This window comes from Nycticebus coucang, chromosome 14, assembly GCF_027406575.1.
Source record: "Nycticebus coucang isolate mNycCou1 chromosome 14, mNycCou1.pri, whole genome shotgun sequence".
Lineage (NCBI taxonomy): Eukaryota > Metazoa > Chordata > Mammalia > Primates > Lorisidae > Nycticebus > Nycticebus coucang.
In genome coordinates this window covers 42,424,502-42,436,315 of record NC_069793.1, presented here as the reverse complement: position 1 = coordinate 42,436,315, position 11,814 = coordinate 42,424,502, and positions in this window count along the sequence as shown.

Sequence of the window (11,814 nt, the reverse complement as noted above, 5' to 3'; positions counted from 1 at the left end):
TTTGGATTCCCTTTATTTCCTTGTCTTGCCTAATTGTATTGGCTAGAACTTCCAGCACTATGTTGAATAGTAAAGGTGACAGAGGGCAACCTTGTCTGGTTCCAGTTCTAAGAGGAAAAGCTTTCAGTTTTACTCCATTCAGTAAAATATTGGCTGTGGGTTTGTCATAGATAGCTTCAATCAGTTTTAGAAATGTGCCACCTATGCCTATACTCTTCAGAGTTCTAATTAGAAAAGGATGCTGGATTTTATCAAATGCTTTTTCTGCATCTATTGAGAGGATCATGTGATCTTTATTTTTGCCTCTGTTAATATGGTGGATAACGTTTATAGACTTGCGTATGTTAAACCAGCCTTGCATCCCTGGGATGAAGCCTACTTGATCATGATGAATGACTTTTTTGATGATAAGCTGTAATCTATTGGCTAGGATTTTGTTGAGAATTTTTGCGTCTATGTTCATGAGTGAGATTGGTCTGAAATTCTCCTTTTTGTTTGGGTCTTTTCCTGGTTTTGGTATCAGGGTGATGTTTGCTTCATAGAATGTGTTGGGGAAGATTCCTTCTTCCTCAATTTTTTGGAATAATTTCTGCAGTACAGGAATAAGCTCTTCCTTGAAGGTTTGATAGAATTCTGGAGTGAAGCCATCTGGACCAGGGCATTTTTTGGTTGGAAGCTTTTTTATTGTTTCTTTGATCTCAGTGCTTGAAATTGGTCTGTTCAGGAGCTCTATTTCTTCCTGGCTGAGTCTAGGGAGAGGGTGTGATTCCAAATATTGATCCATTTCTTTCACATTGTCAAATTTCTGGGCATAGAGTTTCTGGTAGTATTCAGAGATGATCTCTTGTATCTCTGTTGGATCAGTTGTTATTTCCCCTTTATCATTTCTGATTGAGGTTACTAGAGATTTTACTTTTCTATTCCTCGTTAGTCTGGCCAATGGTTTATCTATTTTATTTATTTTTTCAAAAAACCAACTCCTTGTTTCATTAATTTTCTGAATGATTCTTTTGTTTTCAATTTCATTGATCTCTGATTTGATTTTGGATATTTCTTTTCTTCTACTGAGTTTAGGCTTAGATTGTTCTTCTTTTTCCAATTCCATAAGATCTCTTGTGAGATTGTTGATGTGCTCTCTTTCAGTTTTTCGAATGTAGGCATCTAAAGCGATGAATTTTCCTCTCAAAACTGCTTTTGCAGTATCCCACAGGTTTTGGTAGCTTGTGTCTTCATTGTTGTTATGCTCGAGGAAGTTAATGATTTCCTGTTTTATTTCTTCCTGCACCCATCTGTTATTCAACAGAAGATTGTTTAGTTTCCATGCCTTTGGGTGGGGTCGAGCATTTTTGTTAGAGTTGAGTTCCACCTTTAGTGCCTTATGGTCTGAGAAGATACAAGGTAAAATTTCAATTCTTTTGATTCTGTTGATATTTGTTTTGTGTCCCAGGATATGATCAATTTTGGAGAATGTTCCATGGGGTGATGAGAAGAATGTATATTCTTTATCTTTGGGGTGGAGTGTTCTATATGCGTCTATCAAGCACAGTTGTTCTAGAGTCTTATTTAAGTCTCTTATATCCTTGTTTAATTTCTGTTTAGAGGATCTGTCCAGCTCTGTAAGAGGAGTGTTAAAGTCCCCTGTTATGATGGTATTATCAGATATCATATTGCTCAGACTGAGTAAGGTCTGCTTCAAGAATCTGGGAGCATTTAAATTGGGTGCATAAATATTTAGAATTGAAATGTCTTCTTGTTGTATTTTTCCCTTGACCAATATAAAGTGACCATCTTTGTCTTTTTTGACTTTAGTTGCTTTAAATCCACATGTGTCTGAAAATAAGATTGCAACTCCTCTTTTCTTCTGAATTCCATTTGCCTGAAAAATTGTCTTCCAACCCTTGACTCGGAGCTTTAATTTGTCTTTTGAAGCCAGGTGTGTTTCTTGCAGACAGCAAATGGATGGCTTGTGTTTTTTAATCCAGTCAACCAATCTATGTCTCTTCAGTGGGGAATTCAAGCCATTAACATTTATTGAGATAATTGACAAGTGTGGTAGTATTCTATTCGTCTTATTTTGTGAGAGTCCATTGCTTAGTTTTATCTTTTGCATCAGTGTGGAGGTTAGGTTCTGTCCTTTAATTTCTGAGTTCTTACTTTGCTGCTGATCCATTGTGGTGGTCAGTGTGCAGAACAGGTTGAAGTATTACCTGTAGAGCTGGTCTTGTTGTGGCGAATTTCCTCAATGTTTGTATATCCGTAAATGATTTGATTTCTCCATCAATTTTGAAGCTTAGCTTAGCAGGGTACAGAATTCTGGGCTGAAAATTGTTCTGTTTAAGTAGATTAAAGGTAGATGACCATTGTCTTCTTGCTTGGAAAGTTTCATTAGAGAAGTCTGCGGTCAATCTGATGGATTTGCCCCTGTAGGTCAACTGGCGCTTACTCCTGGCAGCTTGCAGAATCTTTTCTTTGGTCTTGACTTTGGAGAGGTTCATCACAATGTGTCTTGGAGAAGCTCGGTTAGAGTTGAGGCGACCCGGGGTCCGATATCCCTCTGAAAGCAGTGTGTCAGAATCTTTGGTAATATTTGGGAAATTTTCTTTTATAATATTCTCTAGTATGGCTTCCATTCCTCTGGGGCATTCTTCTTCCCCTTCTGGAATTCCTATAACTCGTATGTTGGAACGCTTCATAAAGTCCCATAATTCTGACAGTGAACGTTCTGCTTTCTCTCTCTTCTTTTCTGCCTCTTTTACTATCTGAGTTATCTCAAGAACTTTGTCTTCTACCTCTGAGATTCTTTCTTCTGCATGGTCTAACCTGTTGCTGATACTTTCCATTGCATCTTTAAGTTCCCTGATTGACTGTTTCATTTCCTTCAGCTCTGCTATATCCTTTTTATATTCTTCATATCGTTCATCTCTTATTTGATTCTGTTTTTGAATTTCCTTTTGGTTATTTTCCACTTTATTAACAGTTTCCTTCATTGTTTCCATCATTTCCTTCATTGTTTTCAACATGTGTATTCTAAATTCCCTTTCTGTCATTCCTAACATTTCTGTATAGGTGGAGTCCTCTGCAGTAGCTACCTCATGGTCCCTTGGCGGGGTAGTTCTGGACTGGTTCTTCATGTTGCCTGGAGTTTTCTGCTGATTCTTCCTCATGGGTGATTTCTTTTATCTGTTTACTTGCCCTAATTTTCCTTTCAATTCCTCTTGCTCTTTAAGTTCTTGTGCCTGTGGACATAGCTCGCGCACTCTGCTCGGGCCCCGCGCTGCTCCCCGCTCCCGGTGCCGGACAGTCAACTCCCGGCTCGGGCTCCGGTTCCTCTTCGCGCTGCACGGACGGCGCGGCTGGCTGGCCCCGGCGGCGCGCTCGGCTCCCCGCGCGACTTTACCTCTTTCATGTTTACATGGATGGAGCTGGAACATATTCTTCTTAGCAAAGTATCTCAAGAATGGAAGAAAAAGTATCCAATGTACTCAGCCCTACTGTGAAGCTAAATTATAGCTTTCACATGAAGGCTATTGCCCAACTATAGAACAAGACTATGAGGAAAGGGCCAAGGAAGAGGAAGGGAGGGGGGAGGTTAGGGTAGAGGAAGGGTAATGGGTGGGGCCACACCTACGGTGCATCTTAGAATGGGTACAGGCGAAACTTACTAAAGGCAGAATACAAATGTCTACATACAATAACTAAGAAAATGCCATGATCGCTACGTTGAACGGTTTGATTAGAATATTTCAGATTGTATATGAAACCAGCACATTGTACTCCTTTATTGCACTAATGTACACAGCTATGATTTAACGATAAAAAAATAAAATAAAAAATTCTATCCAGTAAATCATTGTTTTAATTCCTTTCCTACATAATTTCCAAACTATGTCCAGACATAATTGTACTTAGAAAAGTGGGCATTTGGAAAAAGTGGCTATTTTGGCATATTATATTATATTTAAAAATGATCTTGCATATATCTGATATTTTAAAGCACCAGTGTTTATTTTTATGTATTTATTCCTTAATTGTTTAAAGAACAACTCACTTTTATGCTTAATCTTGTTCCAATTCCATTTCTCTCAGTTTTTATGAAGGCATATTTTTCCAAAACTCATTAATGTGCTTTTTGACTTTTGTTATTTTCTTTCAAGCTTTGAATATGTCTTAATTTTAAAACTTTGGGGAAATATTGTAAGGGAGAAAATTGATGTTGCAAAGTAAAGACATGAAAAGCAGCATTTAATAGATAATTGTTCTTATCTACTCTTGGAAAAGATGAGGGAAACCGAAAAATGGCATTCTTGATCTCAGAGCCTTGCCTGCGGGATGAGAGGCATTCAGACTGTACAGGGGAAAAACATTTTGTAAGTTTGGGGCAAAAAGTAAGTTGAAGTAAATCTAAGTTCATATAACCCAGCAAGTTGGGAAAGATCTTTTAAAAAGAATCCTGAAATATACATAGACTGTCTTTCAGCTTTGCAAGACTGAATAGGTCAGATACCTATAATCAAAGGCTGACACCATGTTCCTTCAGAGGAGTCAGGAGTTAGTTACAACTTTAATGAATGTATATTTGATTGCTTGCTGTTTGTCATCAGTAAAGAGACACAGTTGTATATAACTGTGATAAACCTTTTCTTTAAACTAACACAAAAACACAAACAATAGTCAATATTTCTTTGAAAATGATCTGTAAGTTAGTCACACAGTGACAAAAATCTTATAATATATTCCCATCTTTGAATGAGACATGACTATATTTGTTCTCTCTCTATATAGTCTATACACACACACAACCAATCAACCCAGGCTAGAATGCATGGGTTATTTGTGTACTAGAGGATCTTTAAGATAAGGCTTGCATATACTGTGTGTTCATTAGCCACATTCATCCTAAACACGTCGTCTATATTTCCAGCTGTCTGTTCTGCATTACTTCCATGACAGAACTCATATTCAAAAATAACATGAAGTTTTGACTTATCCTTGTTTTCACAAAAATTGCTCTAAAAAATTTGATAGACAATCAGAAGCCAAAATTTACATTTGAAAGAATAAGGATATTCCTTCATAACAAAAAGAAAAAAGTATCAAAAATATCAACTGCAGGGCAGTGCCTTGACTCAAAGGAGCCATTTGCCAGCCCCAAATGCCGGAGGTGGGCGTTCAAACCCAGCCCCAGCCAAAAACTGCAAAAAAAAAAAAAAAAAAGATATCACTGCCAAATACGGTACTTAAGGAACTCAGACATTTCATACTTAATAATCTAATAGCTTTAAAACTCTATAGTTTGTATTTTTCACTTAGATCATATATTATAAAAACACCGTACATTTCTTCTAATGCCTGGATGAGGATGAAGATTAATGACATACTGATGCTAAAATCCAATAAAACAAAACTAACATACATCAGTGAAAAGAAAATATTAATATTCTTATTTAAAAATGCTCACATCTCCCAAAAGAGTAACTACTATTCATTGAGATCTTACTACATATATAAATAATATTCTAAGTATTTTATAAGCAATGTCTCACTTGTAATCTTTGCAATAACCTTATGATGAAGCTACCATTAGTTTCAGATTTGGCAATCAAGAAAAAGAGGTTTAGAAATGGTTAAGATGCTTGCCTGAGTTTACATAAAAGTTGTGGGTCGGGTCTTCAAATTTAGGCTTTAGTAAAAGTTGTTGAGCCTTTTGATATAGTGTGGCTGCAATTTTCACATAAGAAAAAAAAATCTTTAAATAGAAACATATAACGTACAATGGGGTTAGACTCAACCCAGGTATTGTAAATGTTGGGAATAAATTTCTCTTTAATATTAAATCTAAAGTAGGATTCTACTAATTTCAAAACATCCTCAAGCTATCGTCAAGTCAAAATAAAAACAAACAAACAAAAAAATGTTTTTTTTCTACATTCCTTGTCCTGGGTTAGCCACATTAGCAACTTAGAAAGTCAGCCAATTGTGAAAGGCATTTCAGTATTATAAAACTTGTGCTGTCTATATGCGCCACAACTAACTGCAGTAGCATATCAATTCTCCAGCAACTTCACCTAAAATTTACAGAAATAAAAGAAGTTCCACAAAAGATTTTTGGTAAGTAATACAGATACGCCTGACTTCATTCAACCACTAAAATCTTTAATTATAAGAGGGTTTCTCTTACTTTGGCAGCCAATAGAATTTGTAACAGTGACGAGAGCCCACTCAAAGACTTGAATATAAATGAAAAAGGATGGCTTAGGTTAAAGAAGCCTTAGGAAGCCTCAGAGTGTCACAACTCTTAGCAAGGCATAAGCGTTGCAAAACGAAAACAGGGCTGATGGTACCCACTGGGAAATAAGAGAGAGTCTCTCGCTTGAAAAAGAACAATTTCATTACCCCCCAAAGAAACTTTGTACCTAGTAGAAGTCATTCCTCATTCCCATTAACAGTCAGCCCTTGACAACCACTAATCTACTTTTCTCTCTCCAGATTTTCCTATCTGGAAGTTTCATACAAACAAAATCACACAGTATGGAGCTCTTTATGTCTTCTTTCACTTGGTATAATGTTTTCAAGGTATATCCACGTTGTAGTATGCATCAATACTTCATTCCTTTTTATGACTGAATAATATTCATTTATATGAGTATACTACATTTTTCTACCCACTTATCGGTTAATGGACATTTGAATTGTTTCCTCTGTGGGGCTGTTCATGATTGATGCTGTTTTGAACAGTCATGTACAAGGTTTTGTAGAAATATATGATTCCAATATCTTGTGTATATACTGTGTACGACTGGAATCACTGGCTTGTGTGGTATCCCTATGTTTAACATGTAAGATAATAAAAGTTCTCTGGAAGAGCTTTGAAATAGATTCAACCTCATTCTTTTCCATCCAATGGCTTTCCAGCTGCTGGTTTTCCCTGGATTGTAGGTTGTTGGTTTTCTATATTCCTGTGGAGCTCAGGAGAGAGCAATTAAAACAGAAGAAGTTAAAACACACTAAATACCTCTGTTCTTATCGAGATCAATTTTTTTTTCTTGAATAAACACTTCCTAGATGTTTAAAAACTCTTGGTTACTACCCACAGTTCTGAAAAGTTGATCGTTACAATTTTTGCTGGTGTTCTCCTTGTTTTTATGAAAGGTATAATTTTTGGAAGTCTTTACCCTGTCTTTTATTACTGGCATCACTCTTGCCTAGCCTTTTTGCAGTGATTGATTTTGTCAAGGCATATGACTTAAGCTAGTACTCGAAAAAGTAATTTTGTTATTGTACATGTTGACAGCTTGGGGTTTCAGTGTGGTTATTGTAGGCACAGCTGTCCATATCCCCTGGGACTTCTGACTTCACTGCATGCCTGGCCACCTCAGGTTGTAGATACAGTAGAATCTCTGTAAGTTGACATCCAAGGAACTGTAACAAACAAAGGTGGTCAACAAGAGGACCCAGGCCTACTGTACTGATATGTATGTGTACTTTATTAGATAATATCATATAAAATCATACACAATGAAAACACACAATCCAATTATACATATAGTATCATACAAAATCAGTACATTTACTGTTTGAGTTTTAATCATTCTTTCTGAAAAAAGAATTAATGTTGGTCTGTTTTTTTTTTTTATTTGTTTGTTTTACTTTTTCAAGTATATTTGCTTCCTAATTACAAAAGTAAGTGCAGAAACACCCTCAATGCTGACTACATGGGCATTTTTTCATAGCAAATGACTTAAATTATATTAACAGATGCTGCTTGACATTCTCTTCTTCTAGAGTCTCTGTAAGTTTTCCATCATCCTCACTTGCTTCCTCCACTTCATCAGCTGCTTCATGAACTTTTATGCTGGTCTGTCCTTCAGTCAATGTTGCTTGGAAAATTGTTTCTGGGTCAGGTTCATTACAGGTTGCCACCTCATCATCCATTACAACAAAACCTTCAAAATCTACTCCTTCGAATTCTTCCATGGAAGATGAACTGTCTGTTGGGGTCAAAACATTGTGCTCTTGAGTTGTGACAAATCCAACTTTCTTGAAACACTTCTGTATCACATCTGGCCAAACTTTATTCTAAACAGAACTGATCCAGTAGGCAGCATCCAGAGTGTTAACTGATGTAGCAGATGAAGTTACTTCCACAGGTAGACCACAGGTTTGTGTTTTAGTAATGACCCACTGCAGAGCTGGGCCTGGTGGTGCATTTTAAATGTTTTGATGAAGTCTTGGTCAAGAAGTTGGATTTTGAGGTCATATTTGGAGGCAGAAATTTCAGTGTCATGTTTGTGAGATGACTCACTTGAAGGATGGTTGGCCCGGACAGTTGTCTACTGTCAATAGAATAAACTATTTCCTCTTCATTTCTCAGTTGATACCTCTTACCCCATTCCTCAAATAAGGCAGCAGTCATCTATGTTCTTTTGTTTGATATTTAAATACAGCAAAATCACCCCATGAGAACCACTGCTCCAGGAGAAGCCAGTCACCTGTCCTACAGATATTCACACACCCTGCCAGCTGCATAGGAGGGCCACCTTGAAGAGATTCTCCAGCCTTAATCAAGTTTTCAGATGGACGCAGTCCCCACTGACTCTAACTGCAACCTCCTGGCTAGAGCTAGAATCAACCACCCAAGATGCTCCCAAATCCCTGATCCACAGAAGCTATGAGAGAGAATAAATCTGAGTTTCAGGGTTCTTGAATGCACATGGCTTTGCCAATTTACCAGTCACCAAGGGCTTTAGTTTCTCTCTGTTTGAGCGAGGGCAAAGCAGAACTGTGAAACATTCTTTGGATAGTTTTCCACTCTTACATTTGTCACTCTTCATGACAAGGCTTCTATCAGGCTGTCAGGCATTGCCTTGGAAAAGAATTCATACTCTGTAACCTGGCTCTTTGTACCCTCAGTAAACCCCCAACAATAAAACTAAATAAATAAATAATAAAAAAGAATTCACACTCATCAGAATTAAAGTTGTCATCACCATTTTTTCTTTTTTTTTGAGACAGAGTCTCATTTTGTCACCCTTGGTAGAGTGCTGTGACATCCCAGCTCACAGCAACCTCAAACTCTTGGGCTTAGGTGATTCTCTTGCCTCAGCCTCCCAAGTAGCTGGAATTACAGGTACTTGGCACAATGCTTGGCTATTTTTAGACACAAGGTCTCAATCTGGCTCAGGCTGGTCTTGAACTTGTAAGCTCAGGCAATCCACTTGCCTTAGCTCCACTGCCAACCACGGCTGGCAGTTGCCATCATCTTTGAAGCCCCTGGAGAAGTCTGGGAATTTTTTTATTTCATTGAGGGCAGTTTTCCTCCTTTGCAGCTCTGCAGATCTCTGATTTCCTTACCATATCTCTCTAAGTACTCATGTTTACATTTTTGGATGTTGCTAACTATGGTCTTGTTAACACTAAAACTTTCTGCTAAGAAGAAGCTAGAAATCTACTAGTGTGATCTGTCAGCCTAGAAGCTCAGCATTTCTCCACAGAATCCAATTCAATGGGCACAACCTGACAGTCACCAGCAGCCTAAAGTCAGCCACAAACATGGTATGTCTGGCATGAAATCAATTTGGTCAAAAATAAGTTGATGCTTTTAGGTAGGGCATTCACTGTTCTATTTAACAGAGGCTCTACCTCTTTCTGTCACTGTAGGCATCATGTGTTGCTGATATTTTAGGTACTTGCTAGTTAGATCCTTAGAGACATAAAGACATTTGAGTTTGTGACATGTGAAACTCTTTACAAAGCTGAGCAGTCCAAAATTTGTTCACTCTCTCTCTCTTTCTCACCCTCCCCATTTCCCCCTAGTCCTCTTTGTTTTGGCTTTTCCTTTTGTTGAATTATCTTTGCTTACTCTAGTCTTTGGAAAATAATTGACAAAACCTTGCTCTGACTACAAATCTAGCATGATCTTTTCTTCTTCTTCTTCTTTTTTTTTTTTATTAAATCATAGCGGTGTACATTAATGCGATCATGGGGCACCATACACTGACTGGTTTTATAGACCGTTTGATCTTTTGAAAGAGTTAACGAAGGTTAAATTCCTAGTTCTTTCTTTTTCTTTCACTTTGATCACTCAGAAGTTAAGAGTCAAATTCTGCACTCATAGTAGGAGGTATCATTAACTTCCTTTTCTTGTGTAATTATTTTCTCTGTTGTATATCTTCTTTATCTTTAAGAATAACATTATTCTAGTTATCTTGTGCCTTTAGTGGCTGCACAATCTCATCTGTTCTTCCCACTAAGAATATTGTCTGATTCCTCTGCTCCTGAATCAAGGCCAACTTTATGGACTTTTTGACCATTACATTTTGACAAAGGACACACATGGAGAGCTTTGGGACTTCCAAGGTTAGGTCATCATTAGAAGCTTCCCAGATTCTGCTCAGGACTCCAGGATTGCAAGGAAATCCTACCTGCCATGTAAAAGAAGCCCAGCTACTCGGAAATGGACATGCTGTGAAGAAGCTGCCTGGGTAGAGTCCACGAAAAGAGAAGGGCCTGGCCAGCTCCAGCTGTTCCAGTCATTCCATCAGGACCAGACACACGAGTGAAGAAACCACCCTAGCAAGGGTGGCATGAAGACCCCAGAGATCCCCAAACATCCTAGATACAGGATCCCAGAAGTAAGTAATTATTGAAATCACGCCCTTAGTTGTAGAGTATTAATAACTTATCCTGCTCTTTTATTCCCTAAATCCTGCCACATAGAATTGTGAGCAGAATAAAATGGTTGTTATTTTACACCATTAAGATTGAAGGTTCAGGGGGTTGAAACAAGAGAATCACTTAAGCCCAGGAGTTTGAGGTTGCTGTGAGCTATGATGACTGAATAGGGCGACTGAATGAGATTCTGTCTCAAAAAAAGAAAACAAGTGAGGGTAGTTTGATACATAGTAATGGAGAGCTGAAAATTTGATTATACATGGCTTTTATGGTCAGCCACTTTAAATCTCTGTCAGAAGTAGACATTTCCCAAATAAAGAATATCATTATGGCTGATCAAGGAGGAGGAATTTTTTCAGCTGCTAAACATGATAGTTGGAATTTACGTTTTTCTTCCTTTTGAAATTTTACATCTTTATCTAAAATTTAGATTCGATAGATGGTTATGTGTACGAACTCCCCAAAGCTATAGGTGTTAAAGAAAGTTTGTATAAAAGGTCAAGCCAATTGCCTGAATTATGCAAGAACATAAAGTTCACTCTCTCCTGTGTCTCTTTAATGCCCTATGGTGGCCCAGGGAGCAGCTGACACTGCGTCTAACAACTCTCTGTCATCGTACTGATCATAAACCACACCAAACTCATTGGATAGCACCATCTACAGTAGAATGACAATATCTAAGTCTCCATAAAGCAGCTTTTTATTCTTCAAAATGCCCTGAATGTAGAGACAATTCTTCTCCGCTGGACAGTTATGGTTTGCAACAGGAATACTACAATTGGGGAGTTTATGCAAGTAGCTTTTGTAACACATACAAAATAAACAAGACATAAGCTATACTCCACGGACAAACTGCACTCCATCTCTCGACCATTACACTGATGAAATATTTCAGTAAATCACAGCTTTTATGCTGTCCTTGGATCTTTTGCAATCTCAGCTGCTGTAACTGTATAATGTACATTGATTTCTGCTGGAAATTCAATGGCAAGAAAAGCTGTTTAATCATTTGACTCCTGACTAGTGAATAAAGAATCTGTCTCATTTAATAAGTTTATTTTAGATAAGACCACCATTATTTCCATGATCCTGCATCCCTTTCTACTCCACTGGGGTGGGGGGCACAGAGGGTAATAAATGAGA